Source organism: Pelodiscus sinensis, chromosome 32 (assembly GCF_052426305.1).
Source record: "Pelodiscus sinensis isolate ZL-2025 chromosome 32, ASM5242630v1, whole genome shotgun sequence".
Lineage (NCBI taxonomy): Eukaryota > Metazoa > Chordata > Testudines > Trionychidae > Pelodiscus > Pelodiscus sinensis.
The window spans coordinates 7723434-7737235 of NC_143083.1; the positions used below are offsets into that span (position 1 = coordinate 7723434).

The following is a 13802-nucleotide window of genomic DNA, read 5'->3' on the forward strand; positions in this document are numbered from 1 at the left end:
CATGATAAATCTGTTAGACTCTAAGGATTCCTCGTTAGCTTTTTACTGAACATCGAGCCGATGTTTACAAGGAACTAGCCACAATGATTCCAATATCTTTCTTGAGTGGTAAAAGCTAATTTTGTCCCAATCAATTTTGAATGTGTAGTTGGGATTTTAATATTCCACGTGCATTACTTTGCATTTAACAATACTGGATTCTGTCTGCCATTGTATTGCCCAATCAACCAATTTTGTGAATCCCTTTGAAACTTTTAGCAGTCAACTTCTTTTGTCCCTCATTGCTTATCCCCTTTTCAAGATCATTTATGAATCAACTGAACAGCACTGGTGCCAATACCTACCCCTGAAGCATGCTATTGTTTCCTATCTTTTAAATGGAGTACCTCTGGCAATGTGTATGATCATCCAAAGACCCTCAATTACTTGAATGACAAGCCCTTTGTTATCTTAATCACCCTGCCTCCTTCTGTTTACAAACTCACTCCCTGCTCCAAAGGCAAAGCTGGCAGCAACACAAGCACCATTGAAGTTAAAGTGCATGTGCTCTCTCCAAATATAGCTCTTAAGCAGACCTCAAGTATGAAATTCAGAGGGTCAAAGTTTGGGAGTGGAGGAGGGGAGCTACAGCATCCCCTAGCTAGGCCCACTGTTGCCCCACTCCAACTAACTTCCTACTGACACCAGGCCTCTCCCTACATTTCATAGATCATAGAATGCTAGAACTGGAAGGGTACGGCTACACAGCAGCACCATTGGGATAATGTTAGTAGATGTCAGCAATGCTATATATTGGCCAAACCTGCCAGTCTCTGTGCTAAAGGACAAATGGCTACAAATCAGACTTTAGGAACGGTAACACACATAAACCTGCAGGGAACACTTTATTTCGGAATACACTCGAAATAATGAACTTGTTATTCCAACATGCCATAAACCTCGCTGCACAAGGATTAAAGGACTTGTCAGAATAGCACTCTATTTCAAAATTAGCACAGTTTAGACAGCACCAAATTTCAGAACAAGCTCTCTCAAAATAAGCTATGCACTGTGCAGATCTCAAATTGTGTAGCTTTTTCAAGGTACGCAATACTCTGTAGACATAGCCCAAGGGATATCGAGATCATTTATGATACATATTTGGCTAACCTATTCTTAAACTTCTCCAGTAATGGAAATTCCACAACATCCCTAAGCAATTTATTCCTGTGTTTAACCACCCTGACAGCTAGGAACCTCACTTGCTGCAATTTAACCCCATTGCTTCTTACCCTAAATACAAAGGGTAGCAGCACATAGAGCAAAGAAAGGGCTTATCCAGGAACTGAACAGGATCCCTTAAGCCCACAGCAAGAATCATGCTGCTGGATCTACAAACCACTCATTGCTTAAACACTCCCCTCCCCTGTGATGCTTTGGCTCTGCCCCCCCAGGGTAGAAAGGATTCCTACCACAAAAATCCCCTGCTTGACAAACTTTCGCCACTCCCCTGCTCTTTAACTGCCCTCACCCACCTCCTTTACCATCCCCCTCCCACACTGCCCCCTTCCCTTTAAGCGCCCTTTGCACCAGGAATCCCCTTCACTCCCCAGCCCGCTTCCTTCGAACACCGCCACGTGCTGCCGCGCCCACGTGCGCCGCTTCCGCCTTGCCCTTTAAATAGCCCAGCCGCGCCCCCTTCCCCACGTGACGGCGGCGCGCCCTCCCATTGGCAGGCCTCGCGGCGCCGGCTTCTCTCGCCTCCGCGGCGACGTAGCGCGCTCCGCCCCCTCCCTCCCGCCTGCCCCTGGGCCCCGCCCCCCGGTGACGTCAGGCGGCGGAGGCTCGGGGAATGACATCACCTGTGAGAGTGTCTGGAGCCCGGGAGGGAGCTGGAGCCGCAGTGTCCCCCGCGCGCCCGCCCGCCCCCTCCTCCGCGCAGCATCCTCAGCCGGGAGCCGAGCGGGTCCGGGGGAGGAGGGGGCTGCCCGGGATTAACGCGCCTCCTCCGGCCGGCCGGCGGGCGAGGATGTGAGCGGGCAGCCCAGCCGCCAGGTAAGGGGTGGGGGATGCGCTGGAGCCGGGGGGGGATGCGCTGGAGCCGGGGGGATGTGGACAGGTTGCACGGGAGCAGCGGGAGATGCAATGGAGCGAGGGGCTTGGGGTGCAAATTGCAATGGAACCGCGGGCGTTGGATTGGAGCAGCGGCAGGAGGGATGCATGGGGGGCAGGTTGTGATGGAGTCTGAGGGGTGTGGGCAGGTTGCATTGGAGCAGCAGGGGGTGCATGGGAGAGGAGGGGGTGTAGGGGCGCAGGTTGCGATGGAGCAGGAGGGGCTGCATGGGGGCAGGTTGCGATGGAGCAGGAGGAGGGTTGGGCAGGTTGGATTGGAGCGGCAGGGCAGGGTGCAAAGGAGCAGAAGTGGGGAGATGGCAGTGGAGCATCGGGAGTCACAGGAAGGCTTGTGGGGGCAGGTTGCAATGGAGAATTGGGGAGGGGATTCTTTGGGGACAGGATCGGGCAGCGCCCAAGCCCAGGACGGGGGGGGGGCGGGGTTGAACTCGGGCCAGATTGCAGTGGGTGGAGGCGAGAATTGCACTAGGGCTGGGTTTGGGGAGGGGGCTGGGAGGGGGGCTGTGGTGGGGGGCGGGTTGCAGGGAGCTTTGAGGGGGTCTGTGGTGGGCAGGGGGCGGGTTGCACAGGGCTGTGGGGGGGGCTGTGCTGGGCAGGGGGGCGGGGTTGCAGGGCGCTGTGAGGGGGGCTGTGGTGGGGAGGGGACGGGTTTCAGGGGGCTGTGGTAGGGGGGCGGGGGACTATGCTGGAGAGAGAAAAGCTCGCGCGTGAGCATCGGGGGTGACTCCGGATAGGACGCAGGAGCGCTTGGGGCAGGGGTCCCCGCGGCGGGGCAGGTGGGGGAGGCGGAATTGCCCCGGGGAAGGGCCGATCGCATCCGGATCCCGGGGAGGCTCCGGAGCGCTCCGGCGGGCGCTGGAAGGATGCGCCGGGGCCGGCGGGCGCTGGATACGGAGGGCGGGGAGCGGGAAGCTCCGCGGGGAGACCCGAGCGTTGCAGGAGGGACTGAGGGGGGGAGGAGGGAAGCTCCGCTGGGGACCCGGCCGTGGCTGGCGGAGGGAGGGGCTGGCTCGGGCAGGCGCTGAAGATGTGCCTCTGTGCAACCGGCCATTGCGCTGGGGGGACGGGTGGGGGAGCCGCATCCTTGGCCAGCGCTGCACTGAGGGACCAGGCTCCTCCCAGCTCGGTGCATGCTACAGGCGATGCTGCTGGGCGAGGTGGCTGTGAATGGACAAGTCTCAGGAGGGAAACCCCTGCCTCTTCCCCCAGCCCCCTGGCCCTCCCCATGGCGTCTCCTCCCTCCCAGCCGAAGGAGTCTCCCCAGTCTCCAAAAACAGCCTCTCAGGCCTTGATGTGCACAGCCCAAGTTGCCCCCCCTCCAGCTTCACTGCCGCTGGCCCACTTGGTCCTCAGCCTTGCAGCATCCTGCCCCCTTCTGTTGACCCAGCGCCTCTTCCCCAGGGTGCTGATGAACAATCCTGCTCAATTTACCTGCTGCCTCCTTAACCCTCCAAGCCCCTGTCTAGCTCATGACCTGCCCCGGTGCCCAGTCTGGGATTTTCCCGGCATGTGGGCTCCTTGCTGCTTTCATGGCGCTTGCTCAGTCTTCAGGATGTGGTCTAGCTCTGTTGCCCCAGTGAACTGCCCCCATGGCCATGCCCTTGGCTTGGCTCCTGCCTCCAAGGCCATGCTCATGGGGCTTCTTGCCTCTGTCCCATTGTGATCGCTGCACCTCCTTGCAGGCTGTGCCTGTGGACAGAGGTGTGGTATCCCCCTGGAGGCCCTAAACCAGAATTTTTTTTGGAGGGTCTTAGCCCCTCTACCTTTCACCCATCCCCTAAAAATATTAATTGTGTTATTTCCATGAACCAAAAAAAAAATAGCAACACAACATATGGAAATACGCTTGATGGTCTGTGTGAAGAGTGGAATTGTATTTTGGGGGTGATACAACATTGGGGCGCTCTTAAGCTGTTTGATGCCCTATGTGATTGCTGAGTTGGCTTACACCTAGCGCCACCATTGCTCCTGGGTCCCACTGTGACTTCCTGAAGCTCTTGCCGTGTAACACTGATGGGCACAAGCAGGTCTCTTTTTCTGTGTGATTTTTTCCCCCCTTTCCCCATCATGTATTGTTGCTGCCACAAACCACAGCTTTCCTTTCCATCGCATCCACACCAAGCCTGGGCTCCATATCCCTACTACCCAGAGTCATTGTAAATGACCTGCTGGTTTGCTGGTCAGAAAGTGGCTTCAGAAAATCCTAGTATGCACCAAGGCACCTGCAGTGGGAGGGTGGGGGGTTGGGTTAGGTGAAAAATCCCTTCTCCATGAAAAGTCTTGGAGAGCTAGCCAGTTAATCTGTATCTGCAAAAACAGCGAGGAGTCCCCAGGACTCCTCATTGTCTCCTCAGTGGAGATCTTGGGGTGCTATTCTTCCCCAGTGGGTATTTCAAAAGGAGGGTGAATTACTCCTAAGAGGAACGTTTATGAGCCACAACTGGCTTAGCCTGGTCCAGGAAAAGGGAACAAATTATATAAGAGATGGAGGAAATAACCCCGGCATCCTGCTTGGGTGTAGACGCTGCTTAACTTGGGGCTGAAGCAGTAAACATTTTGAAAAGGGGGAACGCTCCATGTGAAATCAAGTATCTTGCTCACCTTATCACAGAGGGGCCGCTCTTGGTTGTCTCGTCTCTGCTTTTGACCGAGCCCTGCCTTTTACCCCTGGAAGCAGCGTCTAACGAGCCTCATTTCCTTTGCTCGTTGGGAAGCGTCGCTGAGTGGCAATGAGCAACTTGGAGGGCCCTTCCTAATCGTCTCATCTCTTATCAGCGCGGTTGCTGGAAACAGCCACCATCTTTCCCGTTATCTTTTTTTTAGTTACATTGCGCGGCCACCTCCTAAATCACCGTACGGCGGATCGTGCTGCCCGAGGGGGGCATGGATCCCTCCCTCCAGCCTTGCTGAAAGCTGCTCCTGCGGGCATTTGCTGTGTGCTTGGACTGATCGCATTGTTCCCAAGGGGGCGTCCTGGGTCTCTATTCAGCTCCGTGGCTGCATCTCCCGTCCCGGCTTTCTTTTTTCGGTCTTGCTGTGCGGCTCATGATTAAACAACAACTGGGCTTTCTTGAGATTGCACTTTTCAGTTCCTCCATAGCTTGGGTTTTATGTGTGTGTTTGGCACGGCAGGAAAAGGGGATGTGGCCCATGCTGCAAGAGGGGCCATAGCTGAGCATTGGATGCTCTCGCATTAGGATTTGTTTATCGCCAGCCCTGAAGAAGAGAGGTTAATCTGCTTCCCACTGACCCCTCCCTCTAGGCTAGATCTGGAGGAGATCAACATTCTCCGATGGCTCAGTGTATTCTAACCTGCTGCTCCTATGAACAGGCTGAAAAGCCTCTGCCAGCAAGTTGGTTCGCTGAGGCTGGTTGGCCGTGCAGGCAGCCGTGGACTGGAATCCTGGATTTCCCTGCCGTGGAGTCGATGTGGTGCTAGACCCTTGTAGTGTAGGGGGTGCCTTTGACTACCGTATATATCCTATTATAGAGTCCGTTTGATCCAAGCTGCATTCAGATTTGCACTCTGGATCTGAGAGAGACCTGTGTGCATGGCTTTTGAATTGGGTTATTTAATTTCACGGAAATTAGGTGTGACACTGGCGTCACTGAGAGGGGCCTCTGGCTTTAGCCCTGCCCTGTTAAAACACTTGATTGATTTGGGCAGCCCTTTTGGGAAAAATGAGGCAAACGGTCAAATCCTCTCTCTCAGACACTTACTGCTTCAGCCAACAGGGTTATTCATGTGTTCTTGGAATTGAAGCTCTTTTTATATTCCCGTTTCTTAACAGGTGTGTGATGCTTTGTCTGCCTTTGCTTGCTGCGGAGGTATTTCAGATCTCAGATGCCTGTTAATTATGAGGGAATCGACAGTCAAGTGGGGAGTCGGAAAAGGGGCACAGGCATTTGCATCTGGTTAATTTAAAAGGTATCGTGTGCTCTGTGTGTGTCCCGAGACACACACATCTGAGGCAAGAAAGTGCAACTGGTGACGCTCTTTGGGGACTGTAGCCACCCACGAGGGAGGCTCTAATAAAACAAAATTAACAAAGGCTCAGAGTTACAGATGCTAGACGCCCAGGTGACACAACCTGGATTTTTACAGTGTATCGCTTCTAATCTGGGTCTCTGATTGCAGCGATGCTGTTCAAAGGGTGGGCGGGTGAGCTACCAGGCTGGAGGGAGACAGGCAAGGGGGAGACAATTACAATCTCTCAGCCGAATTGCAGTATTGTGGTCTGCAGCTGCCCCCCGCTCTTAGTAACATGGTTTCTGCCTGCTGTGTCTAATGGTGCTCTAAGCCTCTGTAGGATTGGCGTAATGAGGTGCAATATGTACAAAGGGGGCGGCGAATGGAAAGTTAGGCTGTGCGCAGAGAGATGCTATATCCTCCCCTCCCAGCATCATGGGGAATTCGTTGCGTCATCTGGAGGAGATGATTCCATCCTTCTTCCTGCCTCACTTAGTTCTAAAACTAATGTCAGCTTTGCTCTTGGACACCAATTGGTAACGTTTCAGGCTGCTCCTCTTGTAGTCGACTGACACGCCCGAGCCAGTTCTAACTTCTTGTCTTGAAGGCTTATGAGACTTTGCACATCCCCTCCCCCAGCCACATACTGCTTATAAATTGGCACGTCAGAGTTTTTAGGTGCGTGGGGTGGATGGGTGGGTGGGTGGGGGAAGCTGCAGGCTGGAGCTAGATGATGAGTAAAACAATCTGTAGTTTTGAGAGCTTTGGGTGATAGAATAAAGGGACCCGTTTCCTGGTATGTCAGAACCAAATGGATTTATCACAGGATATGGTCTCCCGGCCTGCATCCAGGAGCTGCATCGGTCTGTGGTGTTCAGCTGGAAATGCTAATGGATTGAAAAATACTCACTTGTCTGTCCATGCTGCCCAGGAGGAAGGCACTCAGGTGTGTTCTTTTGCTCTTGCATGTGGTGGGGACTGGCTGCAGGGAGGAGGGGCAGAGAATATTAGCTTTGCTTCTCTTTAAGGAAAAAGTATCTCCAGTGCTCAAGATCGTTTATTACTCACATGAGGTTGTTTGCTCTCTACGTTAGCCCATGTCAGTCTGTGTTGATACGTTACAGATAGAAGAAACCCTGGTCTTTAAGGAAATAATCATTGACTCTTTGGGAACCGCGTGGGTGAGGGGGTGGAAGGTGACTGGCCTCCAAGCAGCCTGAGTTGCAAAGATGGCTAATGCCACATCCCTATCCAAGACTGTTCTGAATCCTGCTGGTGCAGGATTTTACTGGGCTGGAACCTGCGGCATGTGTCGGAGTAGTGAGTGAGCTCTGTTTTGTTGGTGGGGAGTGGAGAAGAGAGAGGCCAGCCATGGGCGTGCTTTCTCCGTTCTCTTGGAATTGAAATTATAAACGCGGAGAGAATGTGCTGGCTTCTGCTGTGTTTGCATCCTCTTGTACGGAGGAGCGGCTGGGGTGCGATGAAGGGTACGGTGTGTATGGGAGACTCTCCTCTTTCCAATAAAAGTCTGGGGGCTCTGCGTGGAAGCAGGCGCATGCCATCCTCTGTGCTGCATATGAATTGTCAGCCAACCCTCGTGTTTGGTTCTCTTCCCTTCTGGGTTGGTCTCGTTGTTCGCATCTGGAATGTGGGGCTTTGCCGGTGACTTTGGGCAGCTTGCACCCCCCTGCGCCAGAGCTGTAGTTGTGCCTGTCGGAGCGATGAGCTACCCCGGCCAAGAGGAGTGAGTGCCTTTGCATTCCGTCGGCGTGTCCGAATCCGTGGATGCGAAGGGCAACGTGAAATGATGACTCTGCTTTTCATGGTGCTTTTGGTGTCGTGATTTGGAGGGAAATTGTCTCTGACCCAGTCCCAGAAGACAGGACTGCACAAAACCTCTGGCTTACTATGAGGAGGGAAAATGTAAGTTCTTACGACTTGCCTATATTTATATCCGTGATGCCTGTGCCTTACCAATGCAGCACGGAGGAATGTACTAAAACCGAAGCGACGCAAACCTAGCGTGTTTGGGGGATAATTGACAATGCTTGAATGTTTTCAGCTTGGAGCAATTTTCTCCTGACTGCATTAAAGCACAATTTACAGAATCAATCAAAACCAATTGAAAATATTAGGATGTAGAGCCTGCGTGTGACTTGGGTTTTTTTATTAGTTGTGCGTATGTGTGTTGGTTGTGGGTTTTTTTTTTCTTTCCCCTCCAGAGCTATCCAAGTATTCAGGGAGTGTGGTTTCCCATGCTCTGCAAGAAACAGCTCTTGCTTTTAGTCTTTGGCATGGTTATTAGAATAATGGTATAAAACATTAACACGGAGCCATGCTTTGTTCCAAGGGCGATGAGAAACTAGGCACAAATGCTAAGAGAATCGGGGAAAGCATCTCTAAAAGGAACATGGTGTTCACCAACCCTGCAGAGATCCTGCCTGCATCTTCTGGCCTCTAATCCTGGTTCTATGGGTGCCCTCCCCTGCAATTTATGTACAGAGGGGGAAATTTATTTTCCACCACCAACTGAATCCCTCCCCCTTGATTTAAAGCAGTTGTATCTGGCTCCCAAGAGGCTACTTACTGCTGCTTGCCTCACACTGGGCGCTCAGCACCTGGTTTTGCTCTTCCCCCGTTTCTGGCTGCCTTCTCTTGCTAAGCATTACAGCTGGGTTCCCCTCTCTCTGCCTGGGGAGCCCAAACTCTTCAGGGAAGTGGGGTTGTCTGCGGAGCTGCTGCCTCCTAGCTAACTGTGTAACACTGTGTGTGTGTGTGTGTGTGTGTGTGTGTGTGTGTGTGTGTGTGTGTGTGTGTGTGCGCGCGTGCGCAGTGTTTTTAAAAAAAACTTTTCCAAAAGGAAAGGATAAAAGGCAGCAGCATCCCGTGGTGTCCCCCGTGTCTAGAAATTATTGATGAAGCTTCCCAATGCCATTTCTCTTCTCTTTCTACTCGTCTTGCTTTTGTGTGCGTCTGCGCTTTTAATTTGCACTCCGAGCTGAAGCAGTGGGAGAACAGAGCTCCAGCCTGACCCACTTGCAAGACAAGCAGGGGGTGGCTGTGAAAAGGGCCTCGCCGGGTTTGGTGACACCGTGGGGTGACACTGTGGGGTGATGTGTCCCCTGCAAGGTCTGGCCCCCAGAACTCCATTGACACGGCGACTTCATCTTTCCAAGGAGATGGTACCAGGCCCAGTGTCTGGCTTTGCCATGGGAGGGGGACTGAACTGTTAGCTACTGAGTCACAGTCCATTGGAACGTAATCCACCCCTCTTAGCAAAAGCCACATTGTTGCTTGATTGTTCTGTGGGAGACGTTCAGCGAAGTGCTGCCAGCAGGTTGGGGGTGGTAAAAATGCTCATTAATCTGGAGATGCTGCAGAAGAGGGGAGCTGCTTTTCATTCAGGAATCAATGATCTGTTAAGGGTTGGATGCTGTGTGTCACCAGGCCGGAACAGCACGTCCTTGGGGACACCAACGGCTGCTTCTGGCCGGCTGCCGTGCTGGGGGGCAAAGGGATGTGGGATGCCTTGTGGATGGTGGCTGAATGCGAGTGGCAAGTTGCCATTGGGTGTGGAACGGACCAACAGGTAGCCAGTCAGTCAAACGCTGCAGCAGCCACCCAAAGCAAAATGCTCTGGAGGGGGAGCTAACGGGATTCTCCTCTTGCTCTTCACCCTCTGCTCTGAACTGCGTTTCAGGAGACAACTGTAACAACAGTCCGGTTTTCATTCTCATAGGGTATGATTTAACCAGTGACGCTCACTGCAGACAGCGGGGGGCAGCCTGCAGGCCACGTGTGGCCACTAGGGCTACACCTGTGGCCCACGGAGAAGGGTTGGGCAACCATGAATAGTGGGTGGGCCGCACGAGTGGCCCTCCTTCGCCTTAGTGGGCTGCGGCAGCCACCTGGAAACTTTAATACGGGAGGTTTCCCGTCACCCTGGACTGGTGGGAGGGAAGGGGGCTCTGGGAAGTGAGTGAGGCTGCTCTGATGCATCACGGATGGGCTGCTGGAGGAAGAGGAGCCTCCTGCATCCAGCAGGAACAACTTCTGGCTGCAAACACCCAGGACCGTGCGCAAATTGCCATCTCTTTGATGTTGCAATATAAGGCCAGGCCTGGGGTTCGGGTGTGCCATCTCCTGCAGGTGGCGCTAATCCATCCACAGTCACTTCCTACCCTCTCTTGGGTTTCAGGTCGTCACAGACCCACGTTTTTGGGCAGGCACCGTTGGGTGGTGTCCTCTGTATTTAACATGCTTCTATGCATAGCACTAAGCTCTTTGTAGTCTTTAATGCTAGCAGCCCTGTTAGTGCTTTTGATGCCATGTTCTATGGTGTGAGCAGAAACTTAAGTGACATTCCCAGGGTCACTCAGGAAGTCTGTGGCAGAGCTGGGCATCATGCCTCAAGGCCTAGCTTAGCATTATATAACCATCCTTAGTCTGCATTTGACGTGACTCACTGTCACTTCTCTGTGCTGGGTCGGACCATACTGGCTGACGGCTCCTCTCCTTTTCCATCCTCCCTGCCAGTTCAGAGAATCTTCTGCATGCAGCAGCCCTCTCACTGGTAGAGCACAGTAGTTAGGCACAGCAGGGGGAAAGAGAGGGGGATTCTGATGAAGGATACCTGGACAGAGCCCCTCTCTTGGCAGGGGCAGGTATGCACATGTCCAAGGAGTAGAGAAGATACTTTCTATTCTCTTTCCTTCCACCTCAGTGCTCCAGTGGCTTTCTTGAGTAACCACCACTGGGCAGATTTGAACCTGGGACCTCAGTGTAGGAGCCTCTATCCTCTGAGTTACAAGCCAGCTGGCTCCCAGCCTGTGCTGTAGAGGTCTCTTGAGCTTAACTGTTGCTGTGGTCTTGGTACCACTTGCATTGCTCAGTAACCACACTAGGTGTGTGAATTACACTTGCTCCTACAGCCTGGAAGGGAGGAGGAAGGGAAAGTGGGTTTCCACCTTTTCCTTCCCTGCTGGATGTTCTCAGAGTAGTGTGGGTTGCAGTGCTCTGCATTTGGAGAACTGCTGGCTGAGCGTGAGAGAGACAAGAAGAGTTTCTAGTTGGGATTATTCTGATCACCTTGTGAGCCCCATGCTGGCTGCATTAACTCCAAAGGGAGGCTCATCTTGCGCATGGGGCTGAAATGACTGATTTCTTGCAGCCTGTCCGGAGGGGAAGCCATTGGCCATTCCCTGCTGGGACCAGCACTACCACTAGGTGTTCCTAGAGCTAGGACGTTGCATTTTGCTTCCTGCTGAGAGGTGGCTCAGCTGCCATTAGACTCGGCTCACTGAAGACTCATGGATTTGCCCTCATGGAGGCGTAAGATTGAATCTTTGTTCTCCACAGTCCTGTGTCCCAAACAGCAGGTGCATTGCAGTACTGCTTGTGTGGTCAGTAGCTGGTGTTCTCCATCTGCTGCCCCATGTGTATCTGCCTGGGAGGAGGGATGGGCTGGTGGGGAAGTCACTGGTCCGGAAGTTGTGAGCGCTGATTTTGATCACAGCCTGCCTGTTCGATTTGCTGTGTGCCCTTGGGCATGTTGCTTGATTTATCCCGGCTTGTACTTTCTCCCTATGTAAAACTGGGGTATCTTATTGACCCATGAGGCACTGGGAAGTTTAACTTACATTTGAGAGAGGCTTTGAGATCCTCGGGAGAAGTCCAAAGAGAAGTGCCAAGTACTGCTATCGGTGCTTGCCTGGCTTCCAGGAGGGCCTGGGTCCTAAACCAGAGGCTCACTGCCAATCCTCTGATTTCGTGTCTCTCTTTGATGCTGCAATATAAGGCCAGACCTGGGTTCGGGTGTGACATGTGAACCACTCACCTTCACCCCTCCCCCCACACATACCCCTGATTCTCGGTGCATCTGGAATGGGCTGCCAACCCTGCAGCCGTTAGTCGGATGTGCACCATTCCGAAACGCACCCAACTGGCGGTAATTACAAGAGGAGCCATATTTCACATCCGTTGCTGGATGGGAGAGAATTGCTGCTCCTGCCTAATTGATTATTGGAAACTGTTAATTGTTCCCTGCCAGATTGATTTATTAACCAATGAGTTTGCTGGCACTTTCCTCTTTCCTGCATGCAGCGAGGGCCCATATTTCAGAAAGCAAAAGGCAAACATTTTTCCAGGAGAGTAATAGGCACCTTGCATTGAAATAACACTCGGTGTTGCGAACGGACTCCAGTTTAACTGTCTGGAGGAGGCAACTGTGAGCAGCCCAGATTAGAGGACTTTTTACCTGCATAGAAAAAGTCCTATTTTAACCTTCAGTATGAGAAGGAAGCAGCCAGAGTAGTGAGTACCAAGAAGCTCCGTGGGCAGAGCAGGAGCTAGACAAGACTGACTCCTGGATTATGTTTCCTGCTCTGTCACAGGGCAATGTGGTCCAGAGGCTAGGGCAGAGTGATTGGGTATCAGGGCTGGGTTCTGTTTTTGACTGCTCTGCTGTGACAGCTTAAGCAAGTGACTCTGGGTGTCAGACCCATTTTACAGATAGGTTTACTAACCCTTACCAGTCTTGCAGGGATAGGGATGAGTCTTAGCTGGTATTTGTAAACCCCTTCTGAGAAAATTAGCTGAGACTTTATTTACTTAGCATCCGTATATTGATTATTTTTAGTATTGGGGACTCTGTTGTGCTAGGCACTGTGCAGACACAGGACACAGGTTTAACGGTTTAGCCATCTCAGTTCGACACAGACAAGTGGCTGAATACCACTTGTGCCCAAAGGGAGTTGGTCTTTCACACAACTCTCTCTTTTTTGTTTTGTTTTGAGGGGGAATGACCCTTTCTTCATGCCGTGTGAATTGTTGCAGTGAAATGCGCACTTCATTCTGTTGCCTTTATCTTCACCTGGGAGAAAGAGATCTCAGATGTCCAGCTAGGCAGGTCATTAGAGCTGCTGATGCATTGCTATTGATTCAGGGAACTGTCCCAGGTCTCTGTTTTAAAAGATATTTATGGAAAGGGATGGCTTAGGATTAATTATCCCACTCGTCTGTTCAGGGTTTTGGCTCAGACTGCCTCCAATATCCCAAATCAGGTGCAAACTGGACAGTTTCCAAATCCAGCCTTGGCTTGACACTCAGAGTTAATCACCTGGTGCTGGTAAAACAACTGAAAGTCCAATTTTCCTGATTTGGCAGGTAATGATGAGGGAAGACTTAGATCATTGCAGCATAATGCAGTGTCCGGTCCTACAGCCTACTGGGCTTGTGTGGTCTAACCCAACAGGAACACTCTTGATCAAGCTGGCTAAATAAACTAACAATTCGGCACCACACAATGGGCTGAGACGACAGTTCGCATGGGCATAACTATAGATGGGAGTCTGGCCAGGAATCCTTTCTGGTGCTAGTGTGTCTTATTCCTTGTAGCTTTGACATACCGGGGAAAAAAAATCTACCAATCCGATGCAACTGTGCGAGTCCCATCTGACAGCTTTGCTTACTATAGAGTACAGGCAGTCCCCGGGTTACATGGATCCGACTTACATCGGATCCCTACTTACAAACGGGGTGAGGCAACCCCGCACTAGCTGCTTCCCCCCAGCAGACCAGGGAGACGCGAAGCTAGTGCCCCCCCCAGCAGACCAGGGAGACGCGGAGCGGCTTTTCTCAGCAGACACCTCAGCTGAGAATAAAGGACTTAGGGAAGTGAGGTGTGGGAGAATAAAACTGAGCTCTGGAGAAATGTTTGGCT

The 13802-nt window shown here is 52.4% G+C and overlaps 1 protein-coding gene across 3 annotated transcripts in view; it reads left to right on the plus strand.

Annotated features, from left to right (window-relative positions):
• The first annotated feature begins 1835 nt into the window (after nt 1–1835).
• The window catches only part of PTPRS (protein tyrosine phosphatase receptor type S), a 276924-nt gene continuing 264957 nt past the window's right edge, over nt 1836–13802 (plus strand). For 2 of the 3 annotated variants that reach the window (XM_075903067.2, XM_075903072.2), the window contains exon 1: nt 1836–2034. The gene's annotated coding sequence lies outside the window, so the exon portion shown is untranslated. Of the gene's footprint in view, nt 2035–6892; nt 7029–13802 lie in introns of those variants that run through there. The other variant, XM_075903074.2, reaches the window with a different exon arrangement.